Source organism: Dermacentor silvarum, chromosome 10 (genome assembly GCF_013339745.2).
Source record: "Dermacentor silvarum isolate Dsil-2018 chromosome 10, BIME_Dsil_1.4, whole genome shotgun sequence".
NCBI classification, from domain to species: Eukaryota; Metazoa; Arthropoda; class Arachnida; order Ixodida; family Ixodidae; genus Dermacentor; species Dermacentor silvarum.
Window position 1 is genome coordinate 138,288,320 of NC_051163.1, and position 17,153 is coordinate 138,305,472.

At 48.0% G+C, this 17,153-nt stretch overlaps 1 protein-coding gene across 1 annotated transcript in view; it reads right to left on the minus strand.

Annotated features, from left to right (window-relative positions):
- Positions 1-17,153, minus strand: part of LOC119430985 (sodium- and chloride-dependent GABA transporter 1-like) — a 515,747-nt gene that overhangs the window by 358,429 nt on the left and 140,165 nt on the right. The window lies entirely within an intron of this gene.

Genomic DNA, 17,153 nt, shown 5'->3' on the forward strand with positions numbered 1-17,153 from the left:
CCTTTCTTTTGTAAAGTGATCGAAAAGCTATTTCACACTCGATTCATGCGCTAAATAATGAAATTTAACCTTTTGTCTCCTGACCAATTCGGTTTTCGAGAAGGTTATTCAACCGAACTGGCACTTATTTCATTACCTGAAGAAATAAAGCGAGCACTTGATAGAGGTCTAATTGTAGGCTGCGTATTCATTGATCTGACGAGGGCCTTCGACACCATAAACCATCGCATACTACTTGTGAAACTCCAATCGTTTGGTAAATCTGGTCCTCCAGTAAACTTTATTAAAAACCGGTCTCTAATGGTACAGGTCAACGGCTATCTCTCATCATCAAAGCTAATTAACGTAGGGGTCCCACCGGGATCAAATTTAGTCCACTTTTATTTTTGATGCTTATAATGACCTACCCACTATTCTTACTAAGACTAAGTGCATGCTTTACGCTGATGACAGTACCATCCTTATATCCAGTAAAACAATTGCCACACTCCAGTCTATCCTTAATACCGACTTAAATAATATTACTTTATGGTGTCATAATAATCATCTGCACATTATTCCCACTAAAACAACATTTATGGTGTTCCATTCCTCGCGAATTTCAATCGACGTCCCACCTTCTGTTAGCATTGATGATCGCGTCATACATGTTTCAAACGAAGCGCGGTTTCTCGGTGTCATCTTCGATAGTGAAATAAAATTTTATGAACACACCCGATCACTTGTGAAAAAGATTGCATTTGGCATCCACATTATCATCAAGACAAGAACTTAATTTCCACCTCACATCGTACGATCTTTCGTACTGCGTATCGTCATGGCCCAATACGTATTTTACGCATATTGAACGTCTGCAGCGACTTCAGAACCAAGCTATGAGACTAATGACTTTCACCCCATGTGAGTCGCACTGCAGGTCACTGTTACTTGAACTTAACATTCTCCCTTTACGACAATTTCTCCGTCAGAAACTGCCCATAATTACATATAGACCCATCACACATGGCATCATCATTGAATGTGTTGAGCCTCAACACTTTACTAACAACAACAGTACTCGGTTTTGCCTGCGCAATAATCTTCTTTTACCTGCCGTAAGGACGAATTACGGCAAGTTCACGGCCCTCTTCTCTGGCATAGCAATATGGAATTCATTACCTCTCGAAACAAAATCATCACACAACGTTCAAACATTCACAGCGCGCACCAAGAAATATATTCATTCCCCAATAACCCGACTCATCGGAATTTCCTAATTAATTATGAATGTTTTATTGCTGTATACCTTTTGTTTTTGTATAGGAAATTGATATTATTGATAATAATACGGGTTTGGTCTCCTGTGTCGGATTGATTATACTTGTTATTATTTGCTATTATTATGTTTATTCCCACGCTTTCGATTATTTTTCGTATTTTTCAATCATTAGCATTTCAATTAACCTATGTATCCTGTTATGGGTGATCAACTTACTTAATTATTATTATTGCTCACGTGACCATACTTGTTTGTTGTTTTTTGTTAATAACCCCATTTCTGTAATCATAGGAGGTCCCCCTGATAGTTTTTTTCAAAACTCTGGGACCTCCTGCTGTAATACTGTCACCATGTAACTCCAATATGACTGTTGCAATAAATTTGGCTTGAAATTTGGCAAGCATGGGAATACCATTCGCTCCCACGTATGCCAACATTTTCATGGGACAGCTTGAAGCAAACCTGATAAACTCATACCCTTTAAAACCCCACATCTACCTGCGTTACATTGACGACATATTCATAATATGGGAACACAGCACAAACACGCTTACTGACCTAATTAGCCATTTCAACCGCTTTCACCCGAGTATTAGGTTTACTGCCCACCACTCTCCTAGACAGATCAACTTCCTCGACACGGCGGTTTGCATAGAAAATGGAAAACTGAGAACAACACTTTAACGGAAGCCTACGGATGGCCAGCAGTATTTAGACTACACCAGTGATCACTCGCGACACTGTAAGCGAGGAATTTTTGTCGGACAAGCGAAACGAATAAGAAGAATCTGTAGCGAAGACAGCGATCAAATCCACCACCTAAATTACCTTAATAGTGGATACACAGGCAAGGGCAAAATCCCGCCTGCTACGCGCCCAAAAAGCTTCTGGCCAAACAGTCACGTCATCACTTGAATCCGGCGCAGCTGAGTTACGTCACATTCCCACAGCCGGAGCGTCGTTTGCGGAATCCGCGTGCTTACTCTCGACTCCAACGCTGCACGTTTGCATAATCGGCGTGCTCAATATTCCATAGCGCTGTGAATCCCTCAACAAGAGCCAAAAAAGTGACGGTTGCGTCTTCACTTAGCGTTTTCTTGTGCACCTCACTCATGTTGAGGTCACGCAGGCTACGCGGTCTGAGTAAATAGAAATGCGCGCGCAACCACGACTCGCCTTTCCCGATGCACAATAAAAACACACGTGGCCATCGTAGCTACGCCAATGCATCCAATGTTGACAGATTTGACGCTGACTACGCTAAATTGAGGACAGACGAACGCCAAACGGACGGACGGAAATACCGGCGAGCATTTTCAATCAGGACCGCGGGAGGAGGAGGCCGGACCAGACGAGGGCGGGACGTTTTGATGACGCGCGCGTCACGTGACACGCCATCCGCTGCGAAAATTCCTCCTCCGTCCGGTCGGGTGAATGCACCTCAAGGTAACGCTAGCGGAATGAAACGATCCACAAGTTCCTGTCGACCAGGCTTATGACGTTGCGTCAAGATTACGTAGAGAGGCAGTCGGCATGAGCTACGAAACAGCCTACACCAGAGTCTGATAGACCACCAGCCTTTATAAGAAAATATTCTAATGCCCTCCGTAGCACTAACATCCTACGAAAATAGCACCCAATATCAAGTAACGAGCATCTGAGAAAAGCGTTCCAGGATGTACCAAGGGTTGCCTATTGCTGCAAGAGAAACTTTAAAGACATGTTAGTGCAACAAAAGTCAACCAACATCATCACCCCGTAATAAAAGCATGTTCTCGCCCCAGGTGCAAAACCTGCAGGCACCTTCAAAATGACCATAAAATTAAAAGCACCGCAAATAGCTACATACACGAAGTGAAAACTAGCTTTACTTGAACTAGCTCCGATGTAATTTATATGCTTGAGTGTTCCTTCTGTAAGAAGCAATATATCGGTGAAACAGGACAATCAATGAACATCAGGTTTAACGGACATCGCACGGACACAGCTATAAAGCTTCCCAAAGCCGTCGCCGAGCATTTCAACCAACCAGGTCATAACTTTGATGAACTTAAAGTCTACATAATACACTCAAATTTACGTTCTGCGCGAGACAAAAAATCTAGAGAATCGTACCTCATCCATAAGTTCAAGACAGTGCCACCAATAGGCATGAACGTTTCAAAGGGAGCTTTAGAACCTATTCGCTATTCGAAACTTCAAAGCATAGGCAACAGCACTTAGTTATTTTTCATCAATTTGCTTCGTTTTTTTTTTCTTATTCGATTTCAATAATATTCCAACCTCCCTTTGCTTTCGCTCATTCTCTTCGTTCCTCTATTAATACAGTTGCCCCCTCCCCCTTTTTTTACCACAAGCACCATTTTTCTGCCGCTACATTTATTCGTTCTGTCAGACACGATAGTTCACTGACCCGCAGTGGAGCAGATACCGCCCCCCCCCCCCCCCCTCCCCGTCGTTCAGCCCATTCCACCAAAAGACGAACCTACAATCACACGTCAACGGCTAACGCACCGCGCTGCCTAAAATTTCTCCACCGACTATCACCCGCGTATAATTTAATATGAACTGGAATGTGTTGTTTATATCAATGATGAACAGAAGTGGCCCAAGCACCGAACCCACCCGCCTTTCCTTCTGTCCCCTTTAGAAGAACCCTACCTATATATACTGTGCCGAAGAGAGCATATGTCGCCTTGAAGAAGGCAAGTCCACTTGTCGAAACGTTGGCTCCTGCTCTCACCTTGTTCTCACCTTGTCATCGTCTTAAATTTCCATCTCCCGCATTCCCCGTGTATGCCAATTTTGGTACATACCAAGTTAACGAAATGACCATGAGAGCGTCAAGACGTAGGGGGCTAAATAGATACACTCAAAGTAGAAAATGTTCGCAAAGAAATGCTTTGCATTTAAAACAATGAGCCAATTAATTCACTCGGTCAAGGTGGATGACCAGCGAAGCTCTTTAGCGCACGACACAGAGGTGACACAGAATTTTGGACGAAGGTACGAACATAATTATTGTCCTGATCGGTGGTCATCGTGACGATAGGTATTTTATTTATTTTTTACTTATTGATACTGTAATCCCATAGAAAGGATTTTCGCAGGGTGGGCATACCGATACAAGCACGGATCAAATATTCACAACAAGAAAATTCAGAAAAAACAAAGGCCGCAAATGATTAGTAAACAACCAAAATACATCAGCATTTCAGGAAAAAAAGATCAATGATGGCAGTGCAACATAGGTGTAGACATAGCAGTACAATAAGGTTTATGGCAAATCTTAATTAATCAAGAACACATCAAATGTTGAGTGAATACATTAAAACAAAATGTAAGGGCATAAAGTTGATACTAATAAGAAATTAGTAACTATATGGGCAGCAGGGAATGAATACAACAGAAATTAAATGTTAATGGACACAGAGGCTTTTGGTGAATGACGTCAGAGATTGCTGAAGCACTTGATTGTTAGTATAAGTTGGGGATTCCATTCCGTGACTGTTCTTGGAAAAAATGAATATTTAAAGCAGTTATTACGCTCACGAAAAGGGGCGATTGTGATATTATGACGTTTTCTTGAAGTGTAACCTGAAGAGAACAATATTAGTCGGTCAATATTAGTAGTAAAATGACCTTTGATTGATTGGTTTAAAAGCTTAAGTCGGGAAACGCGATTTCTTTCGGATACAGATGTAAAACCACCCGCATTTAATAGATCAGTTACTGATGTGCGTTCATAGCTATTGTAGACAAAACGAATTGCTTTCTTTTGTGCTTTTTTAATTTTATTAATGTTCTTTCAGCAAATAGATCCCAAATTATCGTCGCGGAATCTTCCTTCAGTGGCCATAAATATAAGCTGCTGCTGCTGATGATGATGATGAATCTAATATTGGAAGGACAACCGATTGGTAAGCTAGGAGCCGGACTCTGGGCGTGGAGAGTTTTAGTGCTTGCCTAAGAAAAAAAGTTTACGGCTAGCATTGCTTATCACCTGCTCAATGTGTTTAGCCCAGTAAAGGTCGTTCGTAATCCATAATCTTAGATATTTGTATTTGCAACTTTGGAGAGGATATTGTTAGCAAAAGAATATTGCAATATGAGGGGATTTTTCTTGCGAGTTATTCTCATGTAAACGGTATTTTGAAAATTTATCGGCATCTGCCTGGTATCACAACATTCAGTTCTCTTTCGGGAGGCCTCGTTCAGTGTTGTTTGATCTGATATACTTTTAATTTCAGAGTAGAGCACGCAATCATCCGCGTGTAATTTAATATGAACTGGAATATCGTTTACGATGTCGTTTATTATATAAATGATGAACAGAAGTGGCCGAAGCACCGAACCCTGAGGGAAGCCAGAGTCAAGAGAAAGAGACTGAGATGAATGATTACGAAAAGTGACATATTGTTGACGGTTACTCAAGTATGTTGAAATCCAATTAGTAATATTGTAATTTTATTGCGATAGCAATCATATGAACATTCCAAAGCGGATTTCTGCCATCGACGTCTCCGTGAGGTTCCGTATGGCGGCAATGGTGATGAAATCGTCGCCGCGCGCCGTATGCTGTATGTGCGAGTGAAAGGGCGCGAGGGGCGTACGCTTTCATGGGGAGCAAACGCACGGCGGAGAGCAAACGCGCGTTCTGCGCCGTGCTCCATGAAGGGCTACAGAATTAAGCGTCTCTTTCCTCCTTTACAATCACCATATATATATATATATATAGAGAGAGAGAGCGCAAACGCGACTTCTTCCGTCGCACGAGAGGCCGTGAGGGAACGGGAGGGAGGGAGGGGAGGCGACGTTTAGCAGCGGCACCAAATGCGCACTTATACAGGGTGTTCATTTTAGCTGCACCAAATTTTTTAACATTGCCTGTGGCAGATAGCACAGTTATAATCCTTGACCTAAACTAATCGAAGAGGCGGCCATTACTTACACGTGAAATCAAAACTCCTAATTGAGTAATTAACATAATTACGCTAGCCAACTTTTTAATTAATGATTTTACGGCACATCTTTCAATCTACGGATTATAGCCGCTGAGTTCGCAAGGCGTATCCACTTGGAATGCATTCTCAGGACTGAACCAGTTTCGAGATATTAATTTTTAAAGTTTCCGACGAAATGTATGGGCGTTCCAGTTAACTTTTTGAGGAAAACGCTGTTTTATGCATTGAAGCACAAAGTTAACTGGAACGCCCATGTATTTCGTCGGACACTTTGAAAATTAATATCTCGAAACTGGTTCAGTCCTGAGAATTCGTTCCAAGTGGATACGCCTTGCGAACTCAGCGGCTATAATCCGTAGATTGAAAGATGTGCCGTAAAATCATTAATTAAAAGGTTGACTAGCGTAATTGTGTTAATTACTCAATTAGGCGTTCTGATTTCTCGTGTAAGTAATGGCCGCCTCATCGGTTAGTTTAGATCAAAGATTATAACTGTGCTATCTGCCACAGGCAACGTTTAAAAATTTGGTGCAGCTAAAATGAAACACCCTGTATAAGAACATCGCTAGGCGAGAAGGTGGTAAAGACTTCCGACGCTGCTCGACGAGTGTCCCGTTCTGATCTCTTTTTTTTTTTTTAGTTTCGGAAGCTTGCCCTTAGGCATAATACAAAGCATGTCAAAAATACACGAACAGACTTGACTCATGCAAAAAATCCAGAAGTGAACGATAATATGGTCCATGAACCCAACGTTCAAGGTCGGGTGGGCGGCCAGGCTGAAGGCCTGTTGCCCGTAGGTGGCGGAGACGGCTTAGGTGAAGTCCTGGGCGCGTCCATAATAGGTGTGTCACTTTCACATTTTGAATTGTAGTGTCACAAAATGGGCATGATATATCATTGGGACCGTGGTACTGTTGTTCCCAGAGAGCGGTCACAGACGGGGTGAGCGCGACCCCGACACGCAGCCTCCGTAACGTACGTAACCTCCCCTCGGCGGATTAACCAACCAGGGAGGTCTGACCCACACAGAGGTATAAGAGCTCGTGTGGTACGAAGGAGGTTTTCTTTTTCCCGGAGCAATTGTCCGCAGGAGTCTTCAGGAAAATGCGGATGTGGGCATGTTACGTTCTCTGGATGGGTTGACAAAGCGGCTTCAAGTAGACCCGGCAGGGCGGCTCGAGGCACCCACTGGACGCGTATCACTAAATTCGGAGTGGCAGCAATACGGTGAATGCTATCCGAGAGAAGAGACAACCGATATACCCTACGTATGTCATGATGGCTTGAGGTGAGTCCGTGCGAATGATGACCTGAGACTATCGAGCAGCTTGAACAAAATGGAGCAACGCGGCCAAACCGTCCCGTATGGCGGCAAGCTCGGCAAGATAGACCGGCGGTGCAGGACCGGCAACATACGAGCACGTCTGGCCTGCCTCTGGTATCAATGGGCACACGAGGGCTTTGTGAATTGTGGTACCATTAACACTGGCGTCAGTGTAAGCTACTACAGTCGCATCGTCTTGATATCATCGGTGCGACGAAGTCGGGAAACTTGAGCGTTCGCCTGGCTAGGAAACGGGCTATGCAGAGGACCAAAAGGCTTATTGTCACTTAATTGTACCCTGTTCCACGGAGCTACATTGGGTGTCGTCGAAGCTGGATTGTATATTTCATGTCCCATGTACCGGGCCAGTGCAGCAGCAGAGCATAGCTTCGATGGATTAAGGGCGCACGCGCATCGACGTTGGTGCACCAGCTCGTCAAGAATGTTGAGTTGGGACTTGGCCAGGTTGGTAGCGGAGTTAGACGTGGTAGTCCCGTTATGGCCCGCATTGCTTTCTGATTAATGACCTCAAGGCGAGCCTATTCTGTCTTCGTGAAGTGTTGAAACTGGGCTCTGTTGACGAGTCGTGGTTGCAGTACGGAACGGAGAAGAAGGCGAGCCATGTCGGTGCGCGCTCCGCCAGATATCTTCGCAATCCGACGTATCAACTGTGTCGTTTCTGCGCTTTGTTGCTTTCCCTTCTTGACCCATGGTCCCGCATATCCGGAGGCATCTATTTCAAGGCCGAGTACACGGAGAGTTGAAGCCTCGTGTAGTGGCTGCTGATCCAGATTTAACAGAAGAGGCCGCAGTACCTGTAGACGGCGCCCCTACTTGTTCGATACTGACATGCACGTTGTCTTGTCCTTGGAAATTTCAAGCCCTATCTTAGCACACCAGTTGTGTGTTACGTTCAGGGCCTCTTGAAGCGCTTGTTTTTGGCGGCAGATTTCAAGATGAACTGACCAAACTGTGATGTCATCTGCATTCATTATGTAATGTGCGTTACGTACCGTCGCTAGCTTTCAAGCTAGAGGAAGGAGGGCGATGTTGAAAAGGACTGGTGCGAGCACAGACCCCCGTGGGACACCCCGATGTGCGACAAACTGACCTGTTGCATGGCCAGCCAGGCGAATGGTGAAGGTGCGAGCGTGCAGGAATGCTTGGAGGAATGAGCAGACACGGCTAGGGAACTGAAGCTAATGGAGAATTCGAACAATTGCTTCTTGACTCACATAGTCATACGCTTTACGGATGTCCATTGACAGAATAGTGCGAATTCTTCGAGAGCGGCCACCAATGAGAACCATAGAAAAAGGTACTCAAGGCCATCCTCGGTGCCCAGATGAGGACGGAACCCAATTTGGCCAGGATGATACCAGGAGTATCGCTCGAGCCACCCTGTAATACGTGTCGCAATATTTCCCGGGGGCTTTCCGGGTTTGGGAATAGGGACCATTTCTGCATGACGCCAAGAATCAGGAATTGATCCTGTAGCCCAAGCTTCGTTTATGGCACCTAACAGCACATCGAGAACCTTGCCTTGCGTGTTTTTATACAGTTCATACGATATGCCATCCGGTCCTGGTGCCTTGCCTGCTTCGACAGGTCTATTGACGCTAAACATTCCGCCAAAGTGAAGGCAGCTTGTATACCCTCAAAATCGGCGAGCGTAGGCGGCGTGCCTGCGTCCGTGGGAAGGCTGTTTTGAACAAGGGAAGGAGGCGGTGCTGCTGTGTCCAAAGACGGAAAAAAGGTGTGGACGACCGTTTCGGCGAATACTGCTGGTGTCTGGCCAGATGCTAACAGCGTGCAGGATGCAGGTTCTGGAGGGCGCCGACCGCGTTCCATTACACGGAAGGTGCGCCGAATGGAGGTATTGGATGACGAAGGGCCGAGGGAAGAGCACCAGTCTGTCCAGCCGCTACGTTCTAAGCGGTGTTCATGACGCTGAGCTAGGCCTCCAACCGGAAGGCATTTGATGAAGCGTCACGTTCTGATGCAAGTTCTGCATGGCGTCGCGACGCCAAGAGACGCAGAAGTAGCAAATCTGGAGCGGTTTGCGATTCATTAACCCACGAAGTACGGGTTGCTTCAACTAGTGCCGCACTAAGACAATGGGACGGGTCCTGGAAAGATCTGGATACAGTGCTTTCTGATACCGCCCTATATCGATCCCAGTCCACCACTCGGCACAGCCAGCGAAGGCGGCCTGTTCCGCCCGAAGGTAAGCCAAGGTGAATCGGATGGTGGTCACGTCCCCAGCAGTCGGGTTCACATGACCATGAGACGGTCGTCCTTCCTGGACATCAAGATAGGTCCGGTGAGTGTGGCGGCGCGCAAGGGTGGTCACGCCGACGAGTAGGCACTGACACATTATTAAGCAGCCTCCATAAATGTTTCCAGCACACATGTACCACGCGCACTGGAAACGGCGTAATCCATGCGGTGTGGGGCGCGTTCAAATCCCCTCCTACCATAATGGGGCAACCAGGATGTTTCTGTCGTAGGTGCGCCAACCAGCCGAGACAAACCGAGCCACACGACCACTGTAGGGGCGGGCATAGTACGAAACGATGATAACGTCCGTGCGTTAGAGACTAACCAATACGGCTACTACTTCTTGCCATAAAGTGCACCACCGTGAAAGAAAAACACGGGTCTGATAAAGGGTGGATCGTACATAAGCGGCAGCATTTCCTGGAGGGACATCAGGCGTAGCACTCCTACGGTCCAGCATTGAAGGCAATGAGTATGCCACAAATCCTGGAATGGGTGGCATGCCGTTAGTTTCTTGAAGCATTCGAGATCGACGCTTGCCTTGCCACTTTTGAAAAGGAAATCCAGCATCTCAAGGAACGCCGTACACTGCTCCAGCGTCGTCATGACAGTGCGCGAGCGGGCATCACAATCGACGTCGACGTCCATTCCTGCTCACGTGGTTAACCCAGCCAATAGGAGGCATTGACCCAACATCTATGTCACAGTCTCTTTCACCCAAAGAACTCTTGCGCTTCGTTGCGCAACAGCTCCAGCATCTCACCTCGGTTCTAGTGGCCAAACTCAACCTGTGATGGCTGCTACGTCTGCAAGTGCGCCAGAAGGCATTTTACAGTGAAACTGCCCAAACACGCAGTTTCCCATATCTGAGACGCTGGCGCGGCTCTCCGACCTTCCCGGCGATGCCGCGGCAGTTTCACTGTAAAATGCCTTCTGGCGCACTTGAAGACGTACCAGCCATTATCTTCTTCGCGAAGTGGACGCCCTAATGGGTGCGCTATATGTAGGTTTGGCCGCATCACTTGTCGCTGTACTTGCTGTTGTCACCTGGCTAGCGCCTTCTTCCAGCGATGCTAGAACGGCGTAACGGTTGTGCATAGGGACTTGTTTCATCGATGGACCTTGAGGGGTGTTTGGTTGCTGCCGATAGCGGCGTTGTCGAGTTTTCTCAGTAGCTTTCAACTACGTAGGGCATGTCGTGAAAGTGATGTCATGATCATTTGTTTGGCATAGGCCGCATCGAAAGATGCTGATGGCTCAGGCTCCATGGTGTCGTCCTTAGGTGGAAAGGGGCACGATGACTTCATGTGTCCCTGTTTAAAACAGGAGTAGCAGTACACAACAGAGGGTTTGAACGGGCGCGGGCGCAATACGCAGCCGTAGTACAGGATACGTTCAGGTGGGGAATTAGGACCCTGAAGCGTGATTAGGCACGTACGACCACTACCTAGGTAGCGAGCAGTGACGACCCTGTGCGTAGGACATGATAGTTCCTGCAGGAGCTTTTCAGGTTCTTCGTCATGGGCAACACCATTAACCACATAGCGCCTTAAATCAGTTCCACTGGCGAGGTACGCCGGGATTGCAAGAACACATTCTTCTGAGACTTGGATCTGTTGCAGTTCTTCTAGCTTATAAACTAGTGCCATAGCAGGCACCCATACTGAGATGGTATTGGTAGGTTTGTGTAGGGCGACACCTTGAAATCTGGACGTCTCGAGGCAGGCATCCAGACGCACTTGAATGGTACGGTTGGGCAGAGTGGACATGTCGTATCTAGCACGAGGCTTGATAACCACTTTGTACCACGATGTCGTTGGCGACACCGGAGGCGTATGTGTCTGTGCAGGGGGTCGGCCTTGTGATGAGCGAAATCTTTTTGGCGCCGCTGGAGCTGCATTTACATCCGCTGGAAGGCTACTAGGTTCCGTCGTTCTCTTGGCCGAGGTGCGTGCCGTGACTGCAGGGCTGCTGTGCTTCGTGCTGGTGGTATCCATCCTCAGGTTACTTTCTACGCACTTTGCACTCGTGTCCAAGATGGAGACGCTCCTGGCAAGAATGGCAGTTGTATCGGTAACGCTCCCGACCTTTGACACAGCGGACCACAGCTTCGATGCTCTGTGCCGAGGCAGCGAGTGCCGCGGGGCCACTCGCACTCGCAAAGCCGCGCTATAAGTCGAGCTGGACGCCGCAGCAGGAGGGTGTAGATGCCGACAGACTTTGAATATAGGCGCCAGTAGTGATTCAGCATTCCAGTGGCAGGGAAAACACCAACAAACGAGGCGAAAATCTGGAGCTGCGGAGAAATATGTCCAATCAGAGCGAGCGCTCGGGGCGTTCGTTCGGATCTCATCGGAAACCTCCAAGCCGCCCCCAGGGGCACCGGCAACAGTCACCAACGCCACGCGCGTTCGGTGCGAACGCGGGCAATACGCCGACGGCGTCGACAACAGTTCTGCGCGTTGCTGGTGTTGCTGCATGCCCAAGTTTATACAGCTGATAAAACTGCTATCCTTACTCCGTATAGCTCTCTACTAATTTGCTATCGCAATTAATACTTCGCCTTTCGGGTGAAACTGCGACAATTTTTTATTGTGCTATTAATTCTGGAAAGCAGGTTTTTGTGAGAAATTTAATCAAATGCTTTTGCAAAATCCACGAAAATGCCATCTGTTTGGTTTCCGTTATTAATATAGTTAGCAAAGTCGTGTACAGTTTGGACTAACTGAGTGCAAGCAGAGTAACCTTTCCGGAATCCGTGCTGAACACTTGTAATAAAATCATGTTTTTCAAGAAAAACAGAAATGCGGGTATGTATTATGTGCTACATAATTTTCCAAGTTATTGATATTAGTGAGATTGGCCGATAATTATTGATGCGCTGTTTCTTACCGTTTTGATGAACTGGTTGAACTCTGGCCGTCCTTCAGTCGTTCGGATCCTTTCCTTCGTTTATATATCTTGAAAATCATATAACAAGTACTTGGCTACCCATTGTGCATACCTCCTTAGGAATGCATTTGGTATTTTATCGGGTCCGAGGGACTTCTTGGTATCGAGATTCAAAAGCATTTTAATAATACCTTGCTTGCTGATGAGAAGATCAGACATCGGAGGTAAATAAGTTTCGAAAGCAAGCAGTATGCCATTATCATTAGTGAAAATTAATGTTAAGTGAAGTTGAAATGAAGTTAGGCAACAAGTTGCGAAAATAATTTTCTTTATCGAGTGCTATTTGACTTTTTGTTTGAGCGGTAAGAACGGAACTTTTTCTAGCAGACACCTAGGACGGCTAACTACTTGCTTTTTACGATAAATCCAGGGATTCTCACGCTTTATCGTTTAGTGAACAGTGATGCTAGTGCTGAACAGTGAATGTGGTGCTACGCACACCCATTTGCGTAGCACCTGCGTTATTAAATGCTTATGCTCCCGTAAACGCGGCTTCCCCATTACGGCGACAGAAGAGAAGAGAAATTCTCTGCCGGAATTAGAGTGTACTAGATTCTATCGGAATGATAAGCGGCAACACAGCCAGCTGTGGAAGGAGAAGACGATGACGTACGCGGGAGCAGGGGCACGAGCGCGTTCGCGCGGTGGCGCCGAGGGGCTCCAACATGCCCGTTCGCAGGTTCTTCGTGGGTTGCCCGCGGATGACGGATTTGCCCTAGCTATATACAGCTTCACTGTAAAACACTTCAGGAAGTCTTAGCGGTGGTTTAGAGGTAACGTTTCCGCTTGGCACGTTGAGGTCAAGGGATTTCAGGCGAGAACGCACTTTGATTGCGATAGCAATTATATCGACACCCAAACGCACTTCTGTCGACGCCATCGGCGTCGCCGTGATGTTCCGTATAAAGTCTAAGGGCAACATCGTCATCGGGCGCCGTATGCTGAATGTCCCAGTGAAAGCGCGCGGGGATCGTGGGCTCAATCTCTAGCGCGCAGGGGAGGAAAGCAGGGAGGAAGTGCAACGTCTCCCATCGCGCCGGGGGACGCGGGGCGTTTTACTCCGGCGGGTGCTGTGTATGGCACGGCCGTCGGGCCGCAGTCTTGAAAGCGATCTGCGACTATAGATAAAAAACGGGTGACCTTGCACTCCGCCGCGCAACGCTTGAAACCACGAACCACGAATCGTTGCCCAGGATTTTCCGGAAGTGCGCGCGAACTTTTCACCTTATTACTCATGAGGACGATAATTTATTTTCGCGCGTCTTGGACTTACGGCCGTCACTGCGCGTTGCATAGCGCAGCTTGCTACACCGACGCCGCGTTGCAATGCCGACAATGCATTCCAGCAGACCCGCTACGTGAATGCGTCTCTCTCTTTCTCTCTCTCTCTCTCTCCGACTGACGCCCGTCACGGCACGTTGCACAGCACGCAACACCGACACCGCGTTCCACCGCGTTGCAATGCCGACAATGCATTCCAGCAGACCCGCTACGTGAATGCGTCTCTCTCTTTCTCTCTCTCTCTCTCCGACTGACGCCCGTCACTGCACGTTGCACAGCACGCAACACCGACACCGCATTCCACCGCGTTGCAATACCGACAAAGCGTTCCAGCAGACTCGCTCCGTGAATGCATCTCTCTCTCTCTCGCCCGCTCTCATTTTCTTTCTCTCTCCCGAGCATAGCACGCAAAACCTATTCTTCACCTCGTACAGCATTCGCACGAGCGCATGCGAACGCGGCAGCTGTGGAGAGAGAGAGAGAGAGAGACAAACAGACAGACAGACAGACAGACAGACAGACAGACAGACAGACAGACAGAACTTTATTTAGGTCCTGAGGAGCGCTACCGCTCAAGGCGGTAGAGCAGCGGGCTGCTCCCACGTCGGGACCGGTAGGCCGAGACTCATCGCGGCGTCGCGGTCCCTCTGGACGGCCCTGAGTTGATGTGGAAGGTCTGAGCTCCTGAACATGGAGCTCCATTCCTCTTCGGTTGTGCGTTGAGAAGCCTGTAATGAGGGGCACTGCCAGAGCATGTCGTCTAACGTACAAGCGGCGCCACAATCCGGGCATACTAGATCAAGGGCTTCAATGAACTGGCTATAAGATATGACCTGGTATGAAGCATGCGGAAGGTAGATGCCTGTGCTCTAGAGAGCTTCACGTGAGGAAGGGGAAGACCCTCGTCCCCTACTGATAATGCTTGATGATTTCATTAAAAGTGAGGAGAACGTCCCTAAAGACTGCTAGATTGGAGTCTGAAGATCCCCCAGGTTGCCCAGTGCGGTAAGTCAGTTCGCGCGCTCGGGCATGGGCGATCTCGTTCAAGTTGGCCATGGAGGCCGGATGTGATCCGAGGTGAGCCAGAAACCAGATTATTGTGTGAGGAGAAATATCCCTATTACCTCAAATGCGAGTTGCTTCAGCTGATACCGATCCGGACGCAATGGCCCTGACCGCCGCTCGTGAGTCTGTGTAGATCTGTTGCTTAGAATCATCAAGAAGAGCGAGGGCGATAGCTACCTGCTCAGCCTTAGCGGGAGTGGCGTTCCTGATAGAAGCAGAGTGGAGAACAGAACCTGTGTGATCAACCGTGACGGCCGAGAAGTTCGCCAATCGACCGTACTGCGCCGCTTCTACGAAGCATGCAGAATGTAGGTTTGCACGAACGTCTTTGTCCAGGGCTTCTCCCCTGGCCCTCCGTCTCGCCGCATTGTGCTGCGGGCGCACGTTCCGGGGAAAAGGAGAGACTGTAATGTTAGCCATTTGCTCTTTAGTAAGATTATGTTTGTGTTCCTCTTCTAGAGCTGGATTACATCCTAAGATGGTCAGGATTCTCCTGCGGGAGGCCGAGGAGGAGAGCCTGGCCATCTGAGCCGTATGCTGTGCCTCGATTATCTCTTCCAACGTGTTGTGAATATCCAGTTGCATGCGGCGTTCCATGCTAGTCCTCGAAGAGAGTCCTAGCACTCTCTTGATGCTCTTGCGGATCAGGAGATTGAGTCTTTTCATGATCCTGCCAGCAGTGCATGGCAGCAACGTAGGTAATGTTGCTCATTAAATAAGCGTGGAACAACCTTAGTAAATTGTCCTCCCTGAGGCCACCTCGAGAGTTGGAGACTCTAGTAATAAGCCGAACCATGTTTTCCGTTTTAGCTGTAAGCTTCTTTATGGTCTGCCCATTAGTGCCATTAGCCTCTATAAGCATGCCAAGAACTCTGATGACCTCTACCCTGGGGATGAGGTGACCAGAGCTGGTGCGAAGCTTTACATTCACGTCCGAGAGAGGGACCCAGCCCTTAGGTTTGACACCCCTTCTCTTGGGTCTATACAGCAAAAGTTCCGACTTGCTCGGAGAGAGTCGGAGTCCGGTTCCACTAAGAAAAGCCTCCGTGTAATCTACATCCTGTTGGAGCGCCTCCTCTATTCTGCCCTCGCTGCCGCCCGTACACCAGACGGTGATATTCTCGGCGTAAAGGGTATGACTTATACCCTCAACTTGAGAGAGCCTCTTGGAGAGCCCACAGAGAGCAATGTTGAATAAAAGTGGTGAGACCACCGAACCTTGTGGCGTACCTTTGGAGCCAAGAATGAGTGGTTCTGATTTGAGATCTCCTATCTTAATCGTGGCCCTTCTGCTTTTGAGGAAGGAGCTGATGAATGCATGGAATCTATACCCCAAGCCAAAAGTAGAGATAGATTTGAGAATATGCGTGTGCGAGAGATTGTCAAAAGTTTTCTCCAGGTCAAGACTCAGGATTGCCCTGACATCTCTCGTCTGCACGTCGATAATCTGATGTTTGATCAACATCATGGTGTCCTGGGTCGAGAGTGCCGGCAGGAAGCCAATCATGTTGTACGGAAAGAGACCATGCTCTTCAATGTGTTTAGAAATGCGCTTGTTAATGACGTGTTCGGCCACCTTGCCTATACAGGATATAAGCGATATGGCCTGAGATTAAAGAGACCGAGGGGGCGTCCCGGTTTCGGGATAAGAATGACTGACGCCAGTTTCCACGATTCCGGCACGGCTCCCTGTTCCCCCACCTTGTGAATCTCGTCCGTGAGCGTTTGTATGGAAGCATCGTCCAGATTACGAAGGAGCCTATTAGAGATCCCGTCCGGGCCCGGGGCCGATCGCCCATTGAGTTTCATGAGGGCCGCCTTCACTTCAGCCGTGCTTGAAAAGTTCGTCTAGAGATTCCGCGTCCGAACCCCCGTAAGGAGGATAGTCGGCATCGCAGGAGAAATCAACCGGCAGATATGTTTCCACGAGTATATCGAGTATTTCTTGTTCTGAGTGTTCCTGCTTGGCCACATGGAGGATTTTGTTGATTACCCCCCTCTGGTTGGGTTTCGAGTTTGATTCATTGAG